Here is a 25,683-nt window from a genome sequence, read left to right on the forward strand (position 1 = left end):
CACACAGCTAGAAGCCCAATATTTTTTCAGAGGTAGATGCAGAAAAAAATATATTCAGTTTGCAACCTGATGGAGGTCAGTATAGATGGACTAATAGAACAAGTCCCACACACTGTTAGAAGCCCAAATATTTTTTCAGAGGTACTGTAGATGCAGATAAAAATTAGTTTTAATTTGCAACCTGATGGAGGTCAGTATAGATGGACTAATAGAGAAAGTCCGACACACTACTAGAAGGCCAAATATTTTTTCAGAGGTAGATGCAGAAAAAAATATATTCAGTTTGCAACCTGATGGAGGTCAGTATAGATGGACTAATACAACAAGTCCCACACACAGCTAGAAGGCCAAATATTTTTTCAGAGGTAGATGCAGAAAAAAATATATTCAGTTTGCAACCTGATGGAGGTCAGTATAGATGGATTAATAGAACAAGACCCACACACAGCTAGAAGCCCAATATTTTTTCAGAGGTAGATGCAGATAAAACTATATTCAGTTTGCAACCTGATGGAGGTCAGTATAGATGGACTAATAGAACAAGTCCCACACACTGCTAGAAGCCCAAATATTTTTTCAGAGGTACTGTAGATGCAGATAAAAATTAGTTTTAATTTGCAACCTGATGGAGGTCAGTATAGATGGACTAATAGAGAAAGTCCGACACACTACTAGAAGGCCAAATATTTTTTCAGAGCTAGATGCAGAAAAAAATTATATTCAGTTTGCAACCTGATGGAGGTCAGTATAGATGGACTAATAGAGAAAGTCCGACACACTACTAGAAGGCCAAATATTTTTTCAGAGGTAGATGCAGAAAAAAATATATTCAGTTTGCAACCTGATGGAGGTCAGTATAGATGGATTAATAGAACAAGACCCACACACAGCTAGAAGCCCAATATTTTTTCAGAGGTAGATGCAGAAAAAACTATATTCAGTTTGCAACCTGATGGAGGTCAGTATAGATGGACTAATAGAACAAGTCCCACACACTGCTAGAAGCCCAAATATTTTTTCAGAGGTACTGTAGATGCAGATAAAAATTAGTTTTAATTTGCAACCTGATGGAGGTCAGTATAGATGGACTAATAGAGAAAGTCCGACATACTACTAGAAGGCCAAATATTTTTTCAGAGGTAGATGCAGAAAAAAATATATTCAGTTTGCAACCTGATGGAGGTCAGTATAGATGGATTAATAGAACAAGACCCACACACAGCTAGAAGCCCAATATTTTTTCAGAGGTAGATGCAGAAAAAAATATATTCAGTTTGCAACCTGATGGAGGTCAGTATAGATGGACTAATAGAACAAGTCCCACACACTGCTAGAAGCCCAAATATTTTTTCAGAGGTACTGTAGATGCAGATAAAAATTAGTTTTAATTTGCAACCTGATGGAGGTCAGTATAGATGGACTAATAGAGAAAGTCCGACACACTACTAGAAGGCCAAATATTTTTTCAGAGGTAGATGCAGAAAAAAATATATTCAGTTTGCAACCTGATGGAGGTCAGTATAGATGGACTAATAGAACAAGTCCCACACACTGCTAGAAGCCCAAATATTTTTTCAGAGGTACTGTAGATGCAGATAAAAATTAGTTTTAATTTGCAACCTGATGGAGGTCAGTATAGATGGACTAATAGAATGATGCTATGCCCAAAAGATTTTACTTCACTAGGTGCAGTAAAAAAATTGGTATTCTATACACAGGTGGTATATCTTGCAACACAGATAGGCTACTCCACTGACTAACACACTCTGCAATAGGCCAAAAAGGATTAGCTTTGCTAGATTCAGCCAAATGCTGTGAAAAAAACTTGCACAGCACTGGCACAGACCTGCCTGGCAAAAACTGATAGGAACTCATGTAACCTAGTCCTGAAAAGGACTGCAATTACAATTAGTCTTTACTCCCACAACCGATCTATTTAAGAGCACAGACCTCCCTGATAAAAGTCGTAGGAAATGCTGTAACCTAGTCCTTAAAAGGACTGCAATCACAACTATTCCCTACTCCCAAGCTATCTGTATATTTGTGCGAAAATTGGCTTGAAATTAACAAGGTATAGCGCACACAGCAACAGCGGTGCCGTCTAACACGCAGCTGCAGCAGTGAGAAAATGGCGGCGACGGGGAAAATGGCTTGGTCTTATAGGGCAAGGACATGTGACATACACTGCCAATGACACATGCCCTTGCTTGTGTGAAAAAAAGCACTTCGCTCCGTGTGTGCGCTGCTGATAGGCTGACAGATTGCACCTCCCCACTGTAAATGCGGGAAAGAAAAAAAAAAATGGAGATCTTCATTGTTCCTGCAGAGATCCATCCCCTGCCCCTCCCCCCACCCCGCTGTACACTCAAACTGCGTATTAACATTAATTTTCATCATTACTGAGAAAAAATCCAGTTATGATTTTGGTGCACGAACAGTTATCGAACATAACCTCGAACAGCCGAATTTTTCTCAAATTGTTCGTGTTCGCCGAACGGCTCGAACACCGCCCAAAACAGCTCGAATTTGAGATTGGCGAACAGTTCGAGTAGAACAACGCTCATCTCTAGTGTAAACAGTAGAGATGAGCGTTGTTCTACTCGAACTGTTCGCCAATCTCAAATTCGAGCTGTTTTGGGCGGTGTTCGAGCCGTTCGGCGAACACGAACAATTTGAGAAAAATTCGGCTGTTCGAGGTTATGTTCGATAACTGTTCGTGCACCAAAATCATAACTGGATTTTTTCTCAGTAATGATGAAAATTAATGTTAATACGCAGTTTGAGTGTACAGCGGGGTGGGGGGAGGGGCAGGGGATGGATCTCTGCAGGAACAATGAAGATCTCCATTTTTTTTTCTCTTTCCCGCATTTACAGTGGGGAGGTGCAATCTGTCAGCCTATCAGCAGCGCACACACGGAGCGAAGTGCTTTTTTTCACACAAGCAAGGGCATGTGTCATTGGCAGTGTATGTCACATGTCCTTGCCCTATAAGACCAAGCCATTTTCCCCGTCGCCGCCATTTTCTCACTGCTGCAGCTGCGTGTTAGACGGCACCGCTGTTGCTGTGTGCGCTATACCTTGTTAATTTCAAGCCAATTTTCGCACAAATATACAGATAGCTTGGGAGTAGGGAATAGTTGTGATTGCAGTCCTTTTAAGGACTAGGTTACAGCATTTCCTACGACTTTTATCAGGGAGGTCTGTGCTCTTAAATAGATCGGTTGTGGGAGTAAAGACTAATTGTAATTGCAGTCCTTTTCAGGACTAGGTTACATGAGTTCCTATCAGTTTTTGCCAGGCAGGTCTGTGCCAGTGCTGTGCAAGTTTTTTTCACAGCATTTGGCTGAATCTAGCAAAGCTAATCCTTTTTGGCCTATTGCAGAGTGTGTTAGTCAGTGGAGTAGCCTATCTGTGTTGCAAGATATACCACCTGTGTATAGAATACCAATTTTTTTACTGCACCTAGTGAAGTAAAATCTTTTGGGCATAGCATCATTCTATTAGTCCATCTATACTGACCTCCATCAGGTTGCAAATTAAAACTAATTTTTATCTGCATCTACAGTACCTCTGAAAAAATATTTGGGCTTCTAGCAGTGTGTGGGACTTGTTCTATTAGTCCATCTATACTGACCTCCATCAGGTTGCAAACTGAATATATTTTTTTCTGCATCTACCTCTGAAAAAATATTGGGCTTCTAGCTGTGTGTGGGTCTTGTTCTATTAATCCATCTATACTGACCTCCATCAGGTTGCAAACTGAATATATTTTTTTCTGCATCTACCTCTGAAAAAATATTTGGCCTTCTAGTAGTGTGTCGGACTTTCTCTATTAGTCCATCTATACTGACCTCCATCAGGTTGCAAATTAAAACTAATTTTTATCTGCATCTACAGTACCTCTGAAAAAATATTTGGGCTTCTAGCAGTGTGTGGGACTTGTTCTATTAGTCCATCTATACTGACCTCCATCAGGTTGCAAACTGAATATATTTTTTTCTGCATCTACCTCTGAAAAAATATTGGGCTTCTAGCTGTGTGTGGGTCTTGTTCTATTAATCCATCTATACTGACCTCCATCAGGTTGCAAACTGAATATATTTTTTTCTGCATCTACCTCTGAAAAAATATTTGGCCTTCTAGTAGTGTGTCGGACTTTCTCTATTAGTCCATCTATACTGACCTCCATCAGGTTGCAAACTGAATATAATTTTTTTCTGCATCTAGCTCTGAAAAAATATTTGGGCTTCTAGCAGTGTGTCGGACTTTCTCTATTAGTCCATCTATACTGACCTCCATCAGGTTGCAAATTAAAACTAATTTTTATCTGCATCTACAGTACCTCTGAAAAAATATTTGGGCTTCTAGCAGTGTGTGGGACTTGTTCTATTAGTCCATCTATACTGACCTCCATCAGGTTGCAAACTGAATATAGTTTTTTCTGCATCTACCTCTGAAAAAATATTGGGCTTCTAGCTGTGTGTGGGTCTTGTTCTATTAATCCATCTATACTGACCTCCATCAGGTTGCAAACTGAATATATTTTTTTCTGCATCTACCTCTGAAAAAATATTTGGCCTTCTAGTAGAGTGTCGGACTTTCTCTATTAGTCCATCTATACTGACCTCCATCAGGTTGCAAACTGAATATAATTTTTTTCTGCATCTAGCTCTGAAAAAATATTTGGCCTTCTAGTAGTGTGTCGGACTTTCTCTATTAGTCCACCTATACTGACCTCCATCAGGTTGCAAATTAAAACTAATTTTTATCTGCATCTACAGTACCTCTGAAAAAATATTTGGGCTTCTAGCAGTGTGTGGGACTTGTTCTATTAGTCCATCTATACTGACCTCCATCAGGTTGCAAACTGAATATATTTTTTTCTGCATCTACCTCTGAAAAAATATTGGGCTTCTAGCTGTGTGTGGGTCTTGTTCTATTAATCCATCTATACTGACCTCCATCAGGTTGCAAACTGAATATATTTTTTTCTGCATCTACCTCTGAAAAAATATTTGGCCTTCTAGTAGTGTGTCGGACTTTCTCTATTAGTCCATCTATACTGACCTCCATCAGGTTGCAAATTAAAACTAATTTTTATCTGCATCTACAGTACCTATGAAAAAATATTTGGGCTTCTAGCAGTGTGTGGGACTTGTTCTATTAGTCCATCTATACTGACCTCCATCAGGTTGCAAACTGAATATAGTTTTTTCTGCATCTACCTCTGAAAAAATAATGGGCTTCTAGCTGTGTGTGGGTCTTGTTCTATTAATCCATCTATACTGACCTCCATCAGGTTGCAAACTGAATATATTTTTTTCTGCATCTACCTCTGAAAAAATATTTGGCCTTCTAGTAGTGTGTCGGACTTTCTCTATTAGTCCATCTATACTGACCTCCATCAGGTTGCAAATTAAAACTAATTTTTATCTGCATCTACAGTACCTCTGAAAAAATATTTGGGCTTCTAGCAGTGTGTGGGACTTGTTCTATTAGTCCATCTATACTGACCTCCATCAGGTTGCAAACTGAATATATTTTTTTCTGCATCTACCTCTGAAAAAATATTGGGCTTCTAGCTGTGTGTGGGTCTTGTTCTATTAATCCATCTATACTGACCTCCATCAGGTTGCAAACTGAATATATTTTTTTCTGCATCTACCTCTGAAAAAATATTTGGCCTTCTAGTAGTGTGTCGGACTTTCTCTATTAGTCCATCTATACTGACCTCCATCAGGTTGCAAATTAAAACTAATTTTTATCTGCATCTACAGTACCTCTGAAAAAATATTTGGGCTTCTAGCAGTGTGTGGGACTTGTTCTATTAGTCCATCTATACTGACCTCCATCAGGTTGCAAACTGAATATATTTTTTTCTGCATCTACCTCTGAAAAAATATTGGGCTTCTAGCTGTGTGTGGGTCTTGTTCTATTAATCCATCTATACTGACCTCCATCAGGTTGCAAACTGAATATAATTTTTTTCTGCATCTAGCTCTGAAAAAATGTTTGGCCTTCTAGTAGTGTGTCGGACTTTCTCTATTAGTCCATCTATACTGACCTCCATCAGGTTGCAAATTAAAACTAATTTTTATCTGCATCTACAGTACCTCTGAAAAAATATTTGGGCTTCTATCTGTGTGCGGGACTTGTTGTATTAGTCCATCTATACTGACCTCCATCAGGTTGCAAACTGAATATATTTTTTTCTGCATCTACCTCTGAAAAAATATTTGGCCTTCTAGTAGTGTGTCGGACTTTCTCTATTAGTCCATCTATACTGACCTCCATCAGGTTGCAAATTCAAAATAATTTTTTTCTGCATCTAACCCAGCCAATAGTTTTGGCCTAATACCACAGTTTGGCCACTCAGCTCTGCTCGGTTCCCATCCATTGTTTTTTTGTGCAAACAACTCCAGAGTTGTGAATTAGTTAACCACCAAAATGAGTGGAAAAAGGCCTGCTGCTGGTGGAAAGGGGAATAGGCGTGTTGGGAAGGGGAAAAAAGGTTGTGTCCGTGGGGTAGGTGTTAAAGCAACAGTAACATCTGCAGAAGAAAGACCATCTTCCAGCCAAACTAAAATGTCTACTTCTTTTAGCGGACAATGTGATAAGATCCCTTTCTTACGGCCACGCCAATCGCTACAAATTCCAGATGAGGCACAAAAACAGCAGGTGCTTCAACGGATATCAAGTGCTCCTTTAAGTGGGCTCTCCTCCACATCAATTTCAACATCACAAATACTCCAGTCCTCAAAGGTGTCACCCAAATCGCACTTGCTTCCTCACAGCTCCCAAATCTCCAGCTGCCCGTCTGAGTATGAGGTAGAACAGATGGTTGAGTCTGCAGAGCTGTTTACTCATACTATAGCCTGGGAATCAGAGGTCGACTCCAGCGCTTCTGTGAATCCAGACGAGGAAATGATCTGCACTGATGCCCAGAATCTTTATGAGTCGGATCCAGGACGAGACGCAGAAGGTTCTGACCATAATGTAGACCCTCATTCCCAAACTGTAACTCCTGTTGGTGGAGACAATGAGGAAGACGATGATAAGACTCAAATACCTGATTGGAGCGACAACTTTAGTTTTTTGTCAGGGCAGGAACAGGTTGGCTCTGAGGACGACGGGTGTGATAACGCACAGGGTGATGATGATGAGGTCGGAGATCCCACTTACTGTCAACCCACAGTCAGCCAAGAGATGAGGTCAGCAGAGGAGGTGGAGGAAGATGCTAGTGACGACGAGGTCAGGTTGCGCCTTCCTGGACAGAGACGTAGTACTGGAAGCACGTCAACAACTGCATCCTCAAACACAACTCTGCCTCTCACCACAAGTCGTGGTGGCTCTTCAGGTCGCATGGGTGCTAAGCCTTGCATAGCCTGGGCATTTTTTCAGATCGATAAAGATGACCCAACTCGTGTTATCTGTAACATTTGTCAGCAAAAGCTAAGTAGAGGCCAAAAAATACATAGTTTGAGTACTTCATGCATGAACCGGCACATGGACATGAAGCATAAGTTGCAGTGGGAAGCTCAGTGTGCTACAATGCAGCCTAGCCGGCCGGGCCAACCACCGTCTGCCATATCTTGTGCATCCGCGGCCTCTTCATCCTCTGTGACTGGGGGGACAGCAGTCACACCTGTTTTGGGGCGCAGACCTGCCACCTCTTTACCCGCAACAGCCAGCGTGATTGGCAGGTCATCATTTTCTTTGGAGGTGGTAACACCAGCTGGTGTTGAGCGCTGTCCGACATCGATAGCACCACCTTTGGATGAAGGCAACCTAACATGTCCGCCTGCATCTTCCTCACAGACCGGCAGTTTGCCGGGGACACCCTTATCAACCCCGTCTAAGCACAATAGCCAGCCCTCGGTCCCTCAGATGTGGACAAGTAAAAGACCATTTCCTCCTAGCCATGAGAAAGCTAAGAGGTTGAATTTCACCATCTGCAAGCTCTTGGCTACAGAAATGCTGCCTTTCCGCCTGGTGGACACAGAGGATTTTCGAGACCTTATGTCCGTCGCAGTGCCCCAGTACCAGATGCCCAGTCGGCACTACTTCTCAAAGAAAGGTGTGCCTGCGCTCCACCAGCATGTCGCACACAACATCACCGCTTCTTTGAGAAACTCTGTGTGTGACAGGGTGCATTTCACCACAGACACTTGGATGAGTAGGCATGGACAGGGGCGTTACATGTCGCTGACTAGGCACTGGGTAACTATGGTGACAGCAGGACAAGGGGCTGCTGTCCAAGTCTTGCCGTCCCCACGAGTTGTGCGTCAATCCTCTTTATGTCAAAGTTCCTCCACTGCTTCTGCCTCCTCAACCTCCTCTCGGTCTTCCACCTGCACCCAAAGCCTGTCTGGTCATGCCACAAGCTTTCTAACTGCGCAGAAGGGATCCTGCACACCTCCTTACTATGCTGGCAGTAGGGCTCAACGTCATCAGGCGGTTTTTACATTGAAATGTCTGGGAAATGTGAGTCACACAGCTGAGGAGTTGTGGTCAGCTCTGGAGAACCAATTTCATGAATGGTTGTCTCCACTGGACCTGAAACCAGGGAAGGCCGTGTGCGACAATGCTGCAAACCTGGGTGCGGCCCTTCGCCGGGGCAATGTCACACACGTGCCTTGTATGGCTCACGTGTTGAACCTGGTTGTCCAGCAATTTTTAGCCCACTATCCCAGACTAGATGGCCTTCTGCAGAGGGCACGGTCGCTGTGTGCTCACTTCCGCCGTTCGCATCCCGCAGCTCAGCGACTTACATCTCTACAGAAGTCGTTGGGCCTGCCACTTCACCGGCTAAAATGCGATGTGCCTACCCGGTGGAATTCAACTCTGCACATGTTGCAGCGACTGTGGCAGCACCGACACGCCCTGGTGCAATACGTTCTGACGTATAGCCTGGGCCAACGAGATTCAGAGGTGGGGCAAATCACGCTGGAGGAGTGGTCTCAGATCAGGGACCTATGCACCCTTCTGCACAGTTTTGAAATGGCGACGAAGATGTTTAGTGCTGACGATGCCATTATCAGCATGACTATTCCGGTGATTTACATGCTGGAGCACATGTTAAACAGAATTCGGAGTCAGGTGGTGGCACAAGAGGAGGTGGAGGAAGTAGAGGAGGAGGAGTTGTATGCGGAAGGGCTAACATCTGCAAGGTCCAGAAGGTCGGCAGCACCAAGGCGGCAGGCATGTGAGGGTGGGGGAGATGGTTTTACCAGGCGCATGGTAGCAGCCAAACTAGTGAGGAAGGTGCAGGAGCCCAGGAACAAGTGGAGGACGAACTGATGGAAGACTCATCAGATGAGGGAGACCTTGATCACATTTCTGTTGTGCGAGGTTGGGGGGAGAGGACAGAGGAAGGAAGCATGATTGTTACCTCGCCACCAACACAACAGGGACTTGGTGCTCCTGGATGCGCAACACACATGAGTGCCTTCTTGCTGCACTACCTGCAACATGACCCTCGAATTGTGAGAATTAGAAATAATCCTGACTACTGGGTTGCCACACTGTTAGATCCCCGGTACAAAAGTAAATTTGCAGAAATTATTCCTGCCATAGAAAGGGATGCACGCATGCAGGAGTATCAGCAGAGACTGTTGCAGAATCTTACATGTGCTTTTCCACAAAATACCAGTGGTGCACGTAGTGAATCTCACAGTTCCAACTTGCCAACCGTGGGACCGTCAAGTGTTCAGCACTCAAACCGTAACAGAACCACAGTATCTGCTGGTAACATCAATTTTGCGGAATCATTTCACCACTTTTTTAGCCCATCCTTTGCAAGGCCACAGGAGACAAGAAGTCTGACACATAGTCAACGCCTAGAGACGATGGTACAGGAGTATCTCCAAGTAAACATTGAAGCCACGACTGTGTCACTGGACCCTTGCTCTTTTTGGGCTTCCAATCTGGATAAATGGCCGGAGCTAGCCACTTACGCCTTGGAGATCTTGTCATGCCCCGCAGCCAGCGTTCTGTCTGAACGTGTGTTCAGCGCTGCTGGTGGTGTGCTGACAGATAAGCGCACGCGGTTCTCCACTGATAATGTAGACAGACTCACGTTCATAAAGATGAACAAATCATGGATCCGAAACGACTTTTCTACCCCTGTGTCATCCTGGGGAGAGTAAAAGCTTGATGATTGGTTAAAATCACCCTACCAAACGTTTTAAGCTTTCAAATTACTAATCATGTTTATCTGTATCTTGACTGGAAAATAATTTGGGCTTTGTAGCAGTGTGCAGCACTGATCCTATTAGGCCATCTATAATAAGCTCCACCAGATTTAAAATTAAAAATAATTTTTAGCTGCATCTAGCCCGGAAAATAATTTTGGGGCTCCGAGATGCGCAAGACACATAAGTGCCTTCTTGCTGCACTACCTGCAGCATGACCCTCATATTGTCAGAATTCGAAGTAATCATGACTACTGGGTTGCCACACTCTTAGATCCCCCAAACTTTTCGATCAACCTTTTCATTTTAATAAAGACCAAAAAAATGGTCATTTTTGAAATTATAAGCATTAACAGGTTGTTAGAAACTGAAATCAAACAGTTTTCAACTCAAAACTTTATTCTAGGTGATGTTACATTTTCACATAGGACCCCTTGTTCGAAAGGAGCTTCTGAACTCTCTCGTCCATTGAATTTGTCAGGTTTTGGATGGTTTCTGCTTCAATTGTTTTGCATGAGGACAGAATACCCTCCCAGAGCTGTTGCTTAGATGTGAACTGCCTCCCGCCATCATAGACACTCCTTTTAATGATGCTCCAAAGGTTCTGAATGGGGTAGAGGTCAGGGGAGCATGGGGGTCACACCATAAGTTTGTCCCCTTTTATGCCCATATCAGCCAGAGATGCAGATGTTTTATGTGCAGCATGAGATGGTGCATTATCATGCAGAAAAATGATCTTGCTGTGAAATACACGGTTCTTCTTCTTGAACCATGGCAGGAAGTGCTGTTTGAGAAAATCCACATACATTATGGAGTTCATCTTTAGCGCCTTCAGGGATCCTAAAGGGGCCGACAATCTCTCTCCCCATGATTCCAGCCCAAAACATTACTCCACCTCCTCCTTGTTGGCGCTGTAGCCGTGTTTGCGTGGGGTGTCCATCAACCAGCCATCCTCCACTCCATCCATCTGGACCATCGAGCGCTGCACGGCACTCATCCGTGAACAAAACAGTTTTGAAATCAGTCTTCATGTATTGTTTGGCCCACTGGAGCCGTTTCTGCTTGTGTGAAGTGGATAGAGGAGGTCGACAGGATGGCGTATGCACAGCTGCAAACCTCTGAAGGACCCTGCATCTTGTTGTTCGGGGGACGTTGGAGGCACAAGCAGCTTCAAAAACTTGTCTGCTGCTATGACAAGGCTTTTTTGCCGCTGCTCTTTCAACCTGACGTAATTGCCTGTAGGAAAGAGTCCTCAATTTGCCCTTATCAGCACGCACACGTGTGTACTGTGAATCAGCTACATACTTCTTGATTGCCAAGACACTTCATCCTGATCATCGCACAATGTTGATTGTAGTCATGCCTTGACCTAAACACTCCACAATTTGTTGCTTCTCAGCAGCCGACACATCCTTTTTCTTTCCCATTTTGGCAGAAAATGTAGGCTGCTTAATAATGTGAGAGAGCCTTCTTAAGTAGTCTTGCCTTTCATTGGACACACCTGCCAAACTAATTAGCACAGGTGTCTGCAATTGCTTACAGTGATATAAAGAGCCCTGACACACATCACCATCAATGAGTTTAACTGACAAACAAACAAATTCTTCCCTTATCACTCCTAAACACTTTTTGCATAATAATTTGGAACGCGGTGTACATGTGCTTTTCCACAAAACACCAGCGGTTCACGTAGTGAATCTTACAGTTCTAACTTGCCAACCGTGGTCTGTATGGAATTGTTCAATAAAGGGCCCAAAATTAAGATAACATAGATGGGAGAGGTCTCTATGAATAGGAATTCCTAAGTATTTGATACCCTGTGAGGGCCAGGCAAAGGGAAAGTTGGACTGGATGGAATCCTATATGGATTTGGGGAGGGAGACATCGAGGGCCTCAGACTTCGCTGCATTGATTTTAAAATTTTACCATGTAACAAAGTGATCTATTTCAGCCATAACAGCATGGATGGATATATGTGATTGAGTGATATATACTAGGACATCATCAGCAAATAGAGAGCACTTGTACTCAGTGCCTCCCACCTCAATCCACCTAATATTGGGGTTATGGCGAATTGATGAGAGCAGGTGCTCCGTCACTAGGATGTATAAGAGAGGGGACAGAGGACATCCCTGCCTTGCCCCATTGGTGATTGTGAAAGGTGATGAAAATGTTCTGACGCACCCCCTGGGCCTTGGGACACCCGGAGCCGGACCCTTTTTGGTGGATGCTGGTGGTTGTAGTCTTCGTGGCGGCGACCCGGTTCCGTGGCTCAGGGCGGTCAAACCAGTGGCGGAACTATTTATGTGGTTTTGATGTTTAAATGTCCGACTACGCCACCCGTGGATTGCGGTCAGAGTGAACCGCCGCTACAGGGCAGACCGCTGAGGCTGGTGTTGTGGGTGCAGCAGAGCGTAGCATAACTCCCCACGGGAGGAGTATAGCCTCAGGGCAGTGTATGCGGAGGATGGGGGTGATGGTGCAGGGCAGCAGCAGTAACGACACGGAGTCAGTGATGCAGTCCAGGGCCTTTTCTCACAGTTCTTATTATCCAGACCACGTCTGCAGGTAACGGCTGCCCACGTCGTACTGTGCTCACCAGGTGAGGGGCTCAGACAACTCCCAGATAACTTTGGAGCACTTCACAGGACCCCCTTTGTGTGTCCTTTGTCTGGCCTTTCTTACCAACACTTCTGTCCGGCTGCCTCGGGCCTCCTCTTGGTAAACTTGGCGCCAGTTTCCCTGACCCTATGTGGTGCCTTCCTAGCGGGTGTAGCGAGGGGCTGCGCCACATAAAATGTCAGAGCCTCCGGTTTCTAGCTGAGGGTCGTTTCCTGCCTCCACTAGTTCGGGGACCGGTCTCCCCCTTTGGCCTGACCCCTCCACGCAGGTGGATTCGGGCGTGCGGTGGCGACTCGCCCGTCCGCACCCCTGGGATCCCTTCATTCCTCGTTCCTGGAGCCTTCTCCGCTCCTCTTCCTTCCTTCTCCCTCTTCCAGGCCTGGGCCTCTGTTACTAGGCCCGCCTCCGGAGCAGAGCTCATGCAGAGCCCCTGCTCCCTGCCACTTCTGCTCAGACTTCTCTGCACTGAACTAAGATGGTGCCCACCTTTTATACTCCCTTCTCAATGCACCCAGGAACTGCTTCCTCCCTGCTCCTGCACTACAGGGTTCCCCTTCCTCAGTGTTCCCTCCCCCCACTCCAGCCAGGGACAGGGACTGTCGTGCCCATCTCAGGGGCATATTGGTCGCCCTGCCCCACGGCAATGTGGTGTAATGCATGCAGGTGTCGGGTCCTGATCCACACTCCATCCTTACCTGAGAGTGAGATATCACACCTCTGGGTGAGGTGCAATACGTCTGTAGCAACCGAGCCCTCAGGGTGCTACAGTTCCATTTATCTTCAGCCTAGGTGACGTATTGCGATACAGGGCCGTGATTTTGGCTATAAAAGGGTCCCCTAGACCCCTACCCCAAGCTTTTTAAGAGAATCATATATGGCGTGCCAGGAGACTCTATGGAATGCTTTCTCAGCATCCAACGAGAGTATCTAATTACAAATTTTTAACTGCATCTAGCCCAGGAAATACTTTGTGCCTAGTAGCAGTGTCTGCTAGTCAGCGGATTATCCCGGCTGTTAAGCAAGCTACACCACCTGTAGTTTAGACACTTAATTTTTTCAAAGGAAATGCTTCGGGACCATGGGATACTCAGTGAAGAGCATCAGGAGGCACCCCAAGGCATAGGGGCTGGGACTGGCAGTAGGATGCCTTGCGGTGGACAGCCGAGCTCGATCCTTATAAAAGCTTTTTAACTGCAGCAGCTTTAGTGGACGCTACTGGAGCTGGAATTACGCGGCTGCTGGCATGAGACTTGCCCTCCAATAGATCCTTGTAAATGGATTTAAAGTGTATTCATTCAAATTAGAGAGACAATTTAAATTAAAAAGCTTAGAGCTGCCTCCACCACAGGGGGGCTCGCTCGACCCACCAGCGGACAGGCACCAGTATTGGGAGAGGGGGGCTGGCCATCAGGGTTCACCGCGGCTCTGGCACAAACCCGGCGACACGGAGGTGGCACGGGCAGGAGCGGACTGGCCGTGTCGGCTTCTCACTTTTTGGATTTTAGAAGGGCATGACATGCCTATATCTGTGTCTCCCCCTCCTTTTACTCCTCCACCTCTTTTATTTTCGCATGACTATATGTACTTGTCACTTTTCCATGTGTTAGTTGTGTCTTCTGAGCAGTTTGTCAGCTTTTGGACACCTTTGAAGGTGTTTTCTATGTGTTTCTATGTGTTTTTGTTTGCCTGCCATTGGTTTTAACGGTGTTCGAAGGTGTTCGACGAACAGTTCGACGAACAGTTCGGCGAACACACGGGTGTTCGACGAACCGAACCGAACTCGAACACTACAGGGGTGGCTCAACACTAGTTGACACCAATCCCCCACCTGAGTTTCTGAGTCATTACCCTCCACTGTGTCTGATGAGGTTAAAGACTCTACTGTGTGTATGGCATCATCATTCACAGTATACAATCTGGCAACAGTGGCGTATCTTGGTAATTTAACTTCCTCCTCCCCACAATTTAGGAGACGTATGGGTACCCTCCTATTGCGTACATCTACTACCCCTCTAGCAGTTAAGAGTGTAGGTCTGTGCTCTGAGCTAATGGGATCCACTACCGCCTGGTAGTTCTGTCCCTTGAGACCTATTGCTGCTCTACACCAAATCAGCATCTCACTCATTGGGGGAATCACAATGGGTATCGGGTCTGTCACCCATACATTACCAATCTCACCACCTGTTAGCTTTACCTGTTGCTGGTACAGGAGGGCTCGAATCTCTCTCTGGAGCACCTTCCTCGACCTGGTTTGGCAGTGGCAGCAATCTGTTGGAGTAAAAACAACACTTCTCCCAAACAGTTACCAACAATATTTGTACCAAGTATCATATACAAGTCTGTATCACGAGGGTTAGATTCCACTACAATCAGTCCTTGGTCCTTTAGTTACGCTCTGCCCACCTTCACTGTCACGTCCTTAAGCCCTACTAGGTTAAGAGGAAGGCCGTTAGAGGCATACACAAAGAGGTTCGGGGCTGGCGGCTGGAGTTCATCTACGGACCAGTACCTTTTGTAGAGGACATGAGGTATGATGGTTACCTGTGAGCCGGTGTCCAGTAATGCAGGTGTGGCTATACCGTCCAGCACGATGGACAGGAAAGGCCTTCCTCCTACAAACCGATGGTACCAGCTTGATGGGCCTGGTTGATTTACTCCTTGGTGTCGGCCCTCGGCCCCAGGGTTTGCCCGTTTAAAGGACAGTTCCGCACGGTGTGGCCTGCCTTGTGGCAGCGGTAACAGATGAAGTCTCCTGGAGGGCGACGTTGGTCGTTAGTCCTCCCACGGGGTGGCGTTGTCCTCCTCCGGGGTGGCGTTGTCCTCCTACGGGGTGGCGTTGTCCTCCTTCTTCTCCTCATCCAGGGGACATCCTCAGGGCTGTCGGCGAGTAGGATCCTTCCTTCCGACTCGGGCTCCGCCTGTAGCTGTAGGGTGCTCAGGACAGTGGCCAGGGTTTTACTTAGCTGGCGCACTTCAGAGCGCAGGCTGTCCAGCTCGCTAGGGGGCTCTGTTTGCGTCTTTGTTTCAGCCGTCAATGAAGGAGCAGTTGGTGCTGCGGGCACTTGGGTGGCCCCACCCTGGTAACGCTGGATAACAGTCCCTGATGTTTCCAGGGGCTGTAGACCCTTAATAGCCATGTCCATCAGGGTGTCAAAGGTGGCGTCTGGATGATCTAAAGCCCACCACCGTACAGTTCTGATCTCCTCCTGGGACCTCAACCCCCAGATGTACTGTTCCGTCAGCATTTTATTCTCATCCTGTATGCTGGCTGGACTAACCTGTTTTAGGGCCCACAGGGCTTCCTGTAGGTGCCAGGCTTAGTCCCTGATATTGTCCTCAGGTTTCTGGACACAGTGGTAAAACCTCATCCAGAGATCTGTCTCAGTGCGGTTTTCAAACACAGTTTGCAGTCTCTTAAAGATAGTGGATATTGATTCCTGGTCTGCGGCTGGGCAGGTCTCAACTTCCCGCTCTGCGGCACCAGTCAATTGTCCCAGCACAACAGCGGCTCTCTGCTTACCAGTCATAGAATACATGTCTAGTACACCGCATATTTTTCTCTTGAACCCAGACAGGGTGTCTGGTTTGCCATCATACTGGGGAAGCCATTTAGCTCCAGGGAAATACGGCAGGGTCATGGGTATCAACGGAGTCACGACCCCTGCTGGTGGGGCGGCCGCTCTGGCCTGTGCAGCGCCGGGCGCAAGTTGGGCATCAGGAGCATTAACCGGTGCTCCGGCGGCTTGCTGGTCGTCGGCCATGGTTGCGCCCCCCTAGTAAACCGTAGCCTACCTTCTTCACTTTTTTATCAGGTAGGCCGCAGCTCCGCGGGCGAGGGTCTTCTTCCAGGACCTTGCGTCGCTCGCGTCTGACGTCAGAGCGTCCACTGGACTCCTTCCAGGACCTGACGCTTCCTGGTTCGGCGTCAAGGGTCGGGCGTGAACTGGGCTTTGCGCGTTTCCAGCGGTTATGCCTCTCCGATTCCCGCGGTTACACCCCTCTTCTTCCCGCGCGGTGATAGGAAAATGTCGGATAATGGCGGGAAACCTCAGAAATGGCGGGAAATCTTCACCACAGTAAGTATTACAGTCTTTTAAGGCGCACAGTACGCGGTGGCAATGGGCACGGAATCCTTTTCGCGACGCCAGAAGTTGACGCGCCCCCAGAGCCGTGGGGTGCTCGGCAGCTGGGCCTATGGATGCCGGTGGGGGGATATCACGGTGGCTGGCCCGGTCCGTGGCCCTGGGCGGTCAACCAAAAGAAAAGGGGGGTTTTGGGTATATATGGGATTTTGGAATAGTTTGTGATGCCACCTGTGGTGTCTGGTAAGGTCTACCAGCGCTGCGACAGTCTTCTGAGGCAGATGTTAGGGCAGCTTATGATGGAACGGCTCCCCACAGGTGAAGCGGGCCTCAGGGCAGCATGGGGAAATGGGTGGTGGTACAGGTGAGAGACGGCCAGCACGGTTCAGGGAGAAATGACAGACTCACACGGGGGTTCACTTCGGTACCTTTACTGGTGTAGATGCAGGTATGGTCCAGGGTACTCGGTACGAAGGGTGCACTTCTGGACTCTCCCCAGTGAGCGGGTATAGGGCCTCCTGATCCGTTGCTTTTACTTGCTAAGTTTTTGACCTGCCTGGAGCTAGGCTTGGCTTTATTACTGTCTCTCTCCCTCTCTTGCACCTGCTGACCTGGTGGTAGGGCCTTCTCTTGGAGATCACTCTCCCTGGTCGCTGGGGCCTCCGTGACTCCTAGCCCTGGTACGGTAGTCAGTGTTGGTCAACCTGGGACTTGTAGTTCTCCAGGTATCTGGTGGTCCCTACTGGGTATAAAGGGACCCTGTAGGCGCGGACCCGGTGTCGGGGTGAGCCTGGTATGCTCCTCGGCCCCCTCGTTGCTTCCTCTCCCCTCTCGCCTTCGGCCACACTCAGGGCCCTTACTAGGCCTCAACTCGTGCTGTAGGCCTTGGCTCGCCTAAGCACAGCAGCCTGCGTGCTGCTTCTTCACTGATCTCCTAGCGTCAGCACACTCTCTGAACTTATCTCAGACTGAGCAACCTGGCTCCACCCTCCATATATATATATCCCTAACAGGGCTCCCTCTGGTGGTATGAGGTGGTAGGGTGGAGGTGTGTGAATGTGTGAGGGCTTCTTGTGGAGAAGTCCATCCATGCACCCTACTGGGTTCTGTGGCACCCATGCGCAGCAGGGCGCCACATAAGCACCATGCACACACAAGCATCATGCACACACAAGCACCATGCACACACATGACACACACACAGCATTAACAAAAGCACCATGCACACACACAAGCATCATGCACACACACAAGCACCATGTGCACACATGACAGACAAGCACCATGCACACACATGATAGACAAGCACCATGTACCCACAAGTACCATGCACACACAAGCACCATGCACATATGAAGCAAGTGCAGTGTACACAAGTAAAGGATATACACAGTACAAACACATTCTGAGCATAACAATAAAGTCACATTATTGCTTACTTACCTCATTCAATCCTGTCTCCATTCCACCAATATGTATCCTGCAGGCTGCACATGGAGTAGTGGGCCCCAAACGTTACGCACCGCCACCCAAACGCCGATAAGTTCTGCCCCCAGGTCAATGAATTGCAAGCCGTTAAAACACACTTCTTGCCACACACAGGTCACTGTGCAGCTGCTGTGAGCCTGGAGACTCCTTACCACTCACAGACACAGAACAGTCTTAAGAGTCTCCTGTATTAAACAGGCAGCACACAGCACGAGAAGAGGAACCGGAGAGTGAAGCAACCATGGCTCCGCCCTCACAGAACGTCCTGCTGCTGGCGACACCCACCGGAGTAGGACGTGCTGCAGGAGCTGTCAGGGACTGAAGGTGTCTCTCAGCAGGGACCCACCGGGAATTTCACCGGTACCTCGCAAGGCCAGTCCGACCCTGGTTGCAGTAGCTCCAATTGTGATGAGGTGGCAGCAGAGTCATTGCAGGCTCTAAGCTTTCATGAAGAGACAGTTTTTCAAATTCCGCCTGAAAGTTATGAATGTGGTGGATCGGACATGTTGGGGCACAAAATTCCAGAGGACGGGGGATATTTAGAGAAGTTTAGGAGGTGATTGGGTGAGGAACCTACCTCACATAACATTCTCCAAGTATTATGCTCCATATACACTGTATAATGCTCCCTATACACAGTGTGATGGCCCCTTAGTTCTATATACACAGTATTAAGTCCTATAGCCTCTTTATACACAATATAATGGTCATATATGCACAGTTTTGTACCCCATTGCCCCACATTCCATTTACACAAAATAATGGCACATAGTCCCCTATACACAATAATATGGTCCTCTCATCTCCCCTATACACTGCATGATGCCCCATAGTTCCATATACATAGTATGATGTCCCAAAGCCTCCATATACATAGTATGATGGCCCTCTGTGAGTATGCCTGAGAAAGTGGCATAGCAGGGAGCTGATGGCTCTCTGCCTGTTCAAGCAGATAACAGTATCGGCGTTCTGAGTAATCAAGTACTGATAATATATTTACAGGCCGTAGCGTCCCACGACTGGATTACCACATCTGGCATTTGCAATGTTTGCCCAATAGCCAGTATGGCCCATCCTGACTGTAGTAATAGGTTCTCATAACATAAAAACTGAGCAGATCATATCCTCAGAATTTAAATTTTAAACCAATTATATTGGAAATATTTTGAGAGTTGAAATAGAAAGTAAGAGTTAATTTTCTTATGCAAAATAATTGTTTAGTGAATACTGTAAAACAAATGAAGCACATGGAAAAATTTTTTCAAGAATTTCCAGTAGTAAGAACACCACAAAACTGTTTTGCATTTTAAATAAGAATTGTTTGCATACTCTATGACAGGTGTCCACACTTTTCTACATTGCGTTGTTAGTAGGTGGTTAGCTATGTATATCAAGTTTGTTTTGAAGCTTCAAAGGACAGGAAGCAGGTTTTTCGCTTTTTTTCTTATCATTATCCTAAGCTCTCCAGCTCATCCTTCTCCCATAAATGACGGAAAATATATTTTCTAGAATACTCATAGGACTAATACATTCCTCATAGTTGTTAAAGAAAATCTACGAAGCCAACAAAATCTTGAAACTATACTGGACAAAAGGCTACCTGTATACATATATTTCTGTAAGTATTATTTTTGCTTTTACTATGTGTAAATTATTTTATGTAAAGAGTAGTGAAGGTAAATACAGTGGGGAAAATAAGTATTTGATACACTGCCGACTTTGCAAGTTTTCCCACCTACAAAGAATGGAGAGGTCTGTAATTTTTATCCTAGGTACACTACACCTGTGAGAGACAGAATCTAAAAAGAAAAATCAGAAAATCACATTGTATAAATTTTTACATAATTAATTTGCATTTTATTGCAAGAAATAAGTATTTGATACAATAGAAAAACAGAACTTAATATTCGGTACAGAAATACCATTACAATTGCAATTACAGAAGTCAGATGTTTCCTGTAGTTCTTGACCACATTTGCACACACTGCAGCAGAAATTTTGGCCCTCTCCTCCATACAGATCTTCTCCAGATCTTTCAGGTTTCGGGGCTGTCGCTGAGCAACATTGAGTTTCAGCACCCTCCAAAGGGTTCAGGTCTGGAAACTGGCTATGCCACTCCAGGACCTTGAAATGCTTCTTACTGAGCCACTCCTTAGTTGCGGTAGCTGTGTTTCAGGTCATTGTCATGCTGGAAGACACATCCATGACCCATCTTCAATGCTGTTACTGAGGGAAGGAGGTTGTTGGCCAAAATCTCGTGATACATGGCCCCATCCATCTTCCCTTCAATACGATGCAGTCGTCCTGTCCCCTTTCCAGAAAAGCACCCCCAAAGTATGATGTTTTCCCCACCATGCTTCACGGTTGGGACGGTGCTCTTGGGGTTGTACTCATCCTTCTTTTTCATCCAAAGTGGAGTTGATACCAACAAGTTCTATTTTGGTCTCATCTGACTACATCCAGATTAATATACAGATGGTCATTGGCGAACTTCAAACAGTTCTGCCCTGCAGGATTTTAATCCATGATGGCGTTGTGTGTTACTAACAGTAATGCTTGAGACTGTGGTCCCAGCTCTCTTCAGATCATTGACCAAGTCCTCTCGTGTAGTTCTGGGCTAATTCCTGACATTTCTCAGAATCATCCTTTTCAAATCATCTGTATCCCATGAGGCGTGATCTTGCATGGAGCCCCAGACCGAGGAAGATTGACATCTTGTGTTTCTTCCATTTTCTAATAATTGTGCCTACAGTTGTTGCCTTCTCACCAAGCTGCTTGCCTGTTGTCCTGTACCCCATTCCCAGCCTTGTGCAGGTCTACAATTTTGTCTGTGGTGTTCTTAGCCAGCTCTTTGGTTTTGACCATGGCGAAGAGGTTGCAATGTGATTGATTGAGTGGACAGGTGTATTTTATACCGGTAACAAGTTCAAACAGGTGCAATTAATACAGGTAATGAATGCCGAGTAGGATGGCTTCTTAAAGAAAAACTAACTGGTCTGTGAGAGTCAGAATTCCTGCTGGTTGGTAGGTGATCAAATACTTATTTCATGCAATAAAATGCAATTTAATTATTTAAAAATTATACAATGTGATTTTCTGGATTTTTTTTAAGATTCTGTCTCTCACAGGTGTAGTGTACCTACGATAAAAAATACAGACCTCTCCATTCTTTGTAGGAGGGAGAACTTGCAAAGTCGACAGTGTATCAAATACTTATTTTCCCCACTGTATATGCTTCACAATTTTCTTGAGACATATTCAAGGAACAAAGCTTCTAAGCATAGTTGATTGTTGAAAATTGTTACTATAACTGCAGTGGGTATATGAACAAAAAAACTATCGCAAACACTTGAAACATTATGTAGAGCCAATTAAAACATACAGTAAAAAACCCAACAGTAGTAAAATGTGATTAAAAAAATAGAATACATTTAAAAAAAAAAAATCCATATTCATGTGCACTAAAGCTGAATATCAGCTAGCTACATGTATATTTATGCATACATATATAAACACATATACACACATCTAAAAGAAGTATACAGTATATATATATACACACACATAGTGCTGCTCACCATTATTGGAAGCCCCTTAATTTTTTTCATAGACTGTACAATGTCTTCAGAAATAAATGGAAATGTACCAAAGTTATATCCTCAAGATTTTTTAATTAGTGGTCCAAAGTAATACAACAATAAAACATTGAAATTGCAACATGGAAATTGAAAAACAAAGAAAGAAACAGAATAAACAGTATGTGCAGCAATAAAGGCACCCCTAATTAATACCTGGCTGCACACCCTTTGGCATTGATGACCGCCTCCAAACATTTCTTGTGGCCATCTGTAAGCTTCTTGCACTTCTCAGCTGGAATTTTCTCCCACTCTTCCTTTGCAGTTTGTTCAAACTCTTGAATCTTTGCTGGGTTCATTTTCCCAATGGCAGATTTCATGTCATCCCAAAGAATTTCAATGGGATTGAGGTCAGGACTCATTGCTGGCCATTTTAAAACAGTCTATTTTTCTTTTTCAAGTATTCCTGTTTACTTTTTGATGTGTTCTTTGGATCATTGTCTTCCTGGAGGACCCATGATTATCGAATCAAACCAAGTTTTCTTACACTGGGTAGGACATTTTGCTCTAAAATCTCTTCATTATTCTCTGATTTAATGATTCCTGTGATACGGTCAAGGCCTCAAGTACCAGACACAGCAAAGCAACCCCACAGCATTATGGATCCTCCGCCATGCTTAACTGATAAGTTATTCTTTTCCTTATAAGCTTCATTGTGCCGTCTGTAAACAAACTATTACTTTGCATTGCCAGAAAGCTATATTTTTGTTTCATTTGTCCACAGAACATTTTCCCAGAAGGATTGTGGTTTGTCAAGGTACTCTTTGGCAAAGATCAGTTGTTCCTTTTTATGTCTTTTCCTCAGCAATGGTTTCTTCCTTGGCCTTCGCCCATAAAGCTCTGCTTGGTTTAGTGTACGGCCAGGGGTGGATTAAGAGTAGCCAGGGCCGCGGGCAGTTTAGAAGGCGCAGGCCCCCCCCTCCCCACACACACCTGATGTATCACATGTCACATGATCCCCTGTGATAGATCATGTGATAGTTCACATGAAATTAATTTGGCACAATATTAATTATAATAATTTTTTTAGGTTGTGTGCCCGCTATGTGGTTTTTAAGCAATTCCGCTGCAGAAACGCTTAGAAAACGCTTGGTAGAAGGCCTGCCATGTTCCCCAATGATAATCCGCATGTGCTGTGCACATGCTGCGGAAATTTCCGCTGCGGGTTATCATTGTGGAAAAATCCGCAGCATTACCAATTATTTTGCGGAAGCTCTGCGTTTTCGCCGCCATTGACTTGCATTGGAACGCATGTAATCCGCATCACTGCATCTATACATGCTGATTGCATGTGTTTCAATGTGCGGATGGTACCCGGGTTTGGAGAAGAGGAGACTCTCCTCCAGACCCGGGTACCTTCTGATGGCCCCCGGTGTCTTTATCCGATGCGTCCTGGCTTGCCGGCAGCTCACGATGGTCTGAAAAGGACCTGTGGTGACGTCATTTAGTCATGTGACGGGTCACGCGACCGCTGACGTCGGCAGGCCATCAGAAGGTAATTATATATTTATTTTTTATTTTTTTACCATTCTTTTACGGTCACACTATATAAATCCATGCCGGTTGCATGGATTTATATAGTGTGACCAAGTTGTCAAGCACTTTCCAAGTGATGCTAAAATCGCTTGGAAAAGCGCTTGATAACCCGCATGAGGAAATGCATGTCAAGAACGCTTCACATCCGCATGTCCCTGGCAGGAAAAACGCATGTAAAATCCGCATGTACAATCCGCATGTACAATCCGCATGTACAATCCACATGCGTTTTTTCTGCCAGGGAGATGCAGAAACGCTCAAAAAAAATCCGGAGCATTTCTGCATCGTGGGCACATAGCCTTACATTAATTGTATGACTCAATATTGAGCACACATAGCCATCTATACACAGCGGGAGGCTGCACGTTGCCATCTATACACAGCGGGAGGCCGCACGTAGCCATCTATACACAGCGGGAGGCCGCACGTAGCCATTTATACACAGCGGGAGGCCACACGGCGCCATCTATACACAGCAGGAGGCCGCACGGCGCCATCTGTACACAGCAGGATGCCGCATGGCGCCATCTATGCAGTGCGGGACACCGCACGTAGCCATCTATATACAGCGGGAGGCCGCACGTAGCCACCTATACACAGCGTGAGGCCGCACGTAGCCATCTATACACAGCGGGAGGCTGCACGTAGCCATATATACACAGCGGTAGGCCGCACGGCGCCATCTATATACAGCAGGAGGCCGTACGTAGCCATCTATACACAGCAGGAGGCCGCACGTAGCCATCTATACACAGCAGGAGGCCACACGGCGCCATCTATACACAGCAGGAGGCCGCACGTAGCCATCTATACACAGCGGGAGGCTGCACGTTGCCATCTATACACAGCGGGAGGCCACACGGCGCCATCTATATACAGCAGGAGGCCGTACGTAGCCATCTATACACAGCAGGAGGCCGCACGTAGCCATCTATACACAGCAGGAGGCCACACGGCGCCATCTATACACAGCAGGAGGCCGCACGGCGCCATCTATACTCAGCGGGAGGCCGCACGTAGCCATCTATACACAGCGGGAGGCCACATGGCGCCATCTATACACAGCGGGAGGCCGCACGTAGCCATCTATACACAGCAGGAGGCCGCACAGCGCCATCTATACACAGCAGGAGGCCGCACAGCGCCATCTATACACAGCAGGAGGCCGCACGGCGCCATCTATACACAGCGGGAGGCCGCACGTAGCCATCTATACACAGCAGCAGGCTTCACGGTGCCATCTATACACAGCGGGAGGCCACACGGCACCATCTATACACAGCGGGAGGCCGCACGTAGCCATCTATACACAGCAGGAGGCCGCACAGCACCATCTATACACAGCGGGAGGCCACACGGCGCCCCCCAAGAGACAGCGGGAGGCCGCACGTAGTCACGCACACACAAACATATATACAGACATATACATACACGCAAAAACACATTTGAAGCACAAAAATACATATAAACAGACATCACACAATGATATCTGCCTGCACACATACACACACACTCACTCAATCACACATACACACACTCACTTTCACACATACACACGCTCTCACACACGCACTCTCTCAAACACACACTCTCTCACACACACACTCTCACACACACACACTCTCACACACACACACTCTCTCACACAGACACACACAGACACAGACACACACAGACACACACAGACACACACAGACACACACAGACACACACAGACACACACAGACACACACAGACTCACCATCCCCCGGCTCGGCTCCAGTCCTCCTGCTCCTTTCTGGTGCAGCACTGCAGGCCGGGCGCGCACTGCGTGACGTCACAGCTAGGAGACACGGCCAAGCACAGGGCCGTGTCTCCTAGCAGTGATGCGGCCGGGCCAGCACAGGGAAGTTAACAGCTGCAGTGCTGGCCCGGCCGGAGAAGAAGCAGCGTCCGTGCACCGCTGCTGGGGGCGCGGTCCGGGGGCCCCCCCGCCACTGTCTGCCAGTATGTGCCGCAGCGCCGCACATATAATGAGGGCAATCTGGCCATAGACACCCCTCATCCCCGGGCCCCCTGGAGGCCCGAGGCCCCAGGCGGTAGCCCGGATTGCCCTCATTATAATCCGCCTATGTGTACGGCGTATGA

At 46.5% G+C, this 25,683-nt stretch overlaps 1 protein-coding gene across 1 annotated transcript in view; it reads left to right on the plus strand.

Annotated features, from left to right (window-relative positions):
* Positions 1 to 19,737: 19,737 nt before the first annotated feature.
* The window catches only part of RGS21 (regulator of G protein signaling 21), a 398,016-nt gene continuing 392,070 nt past the window's right edge, over positions 19,738 to 25,683 (plus strand). Inside the window, exon 1 of the mRNA XM_073644098.1 lies at positions 19,738 to 20,003. The gene's annotated coding sequence lies outside the window, so the exon portion shown is untranslated. The remainder of the gene's footprint in view (positions 20,004 to 25,683) is intronic.

This window comes from Phyllobates terribilis, unplaced genomic scaffold, assembly GCF_046119375.1.
Source record: "Phyllobates terribilis strain yellow unplaced genomic scaffold, ASM4611937v1 Scaffold_8__6_contigs__length_399053987, whole genome shotgun sequence".
Classification (NCBI taxonomy): domain Eukaryota; kingdom Metazoa; phylum Chordata; class Amphibia; order Anura; family Dendrobatidae; genus Phyllobates; species Phyllobates terribilis.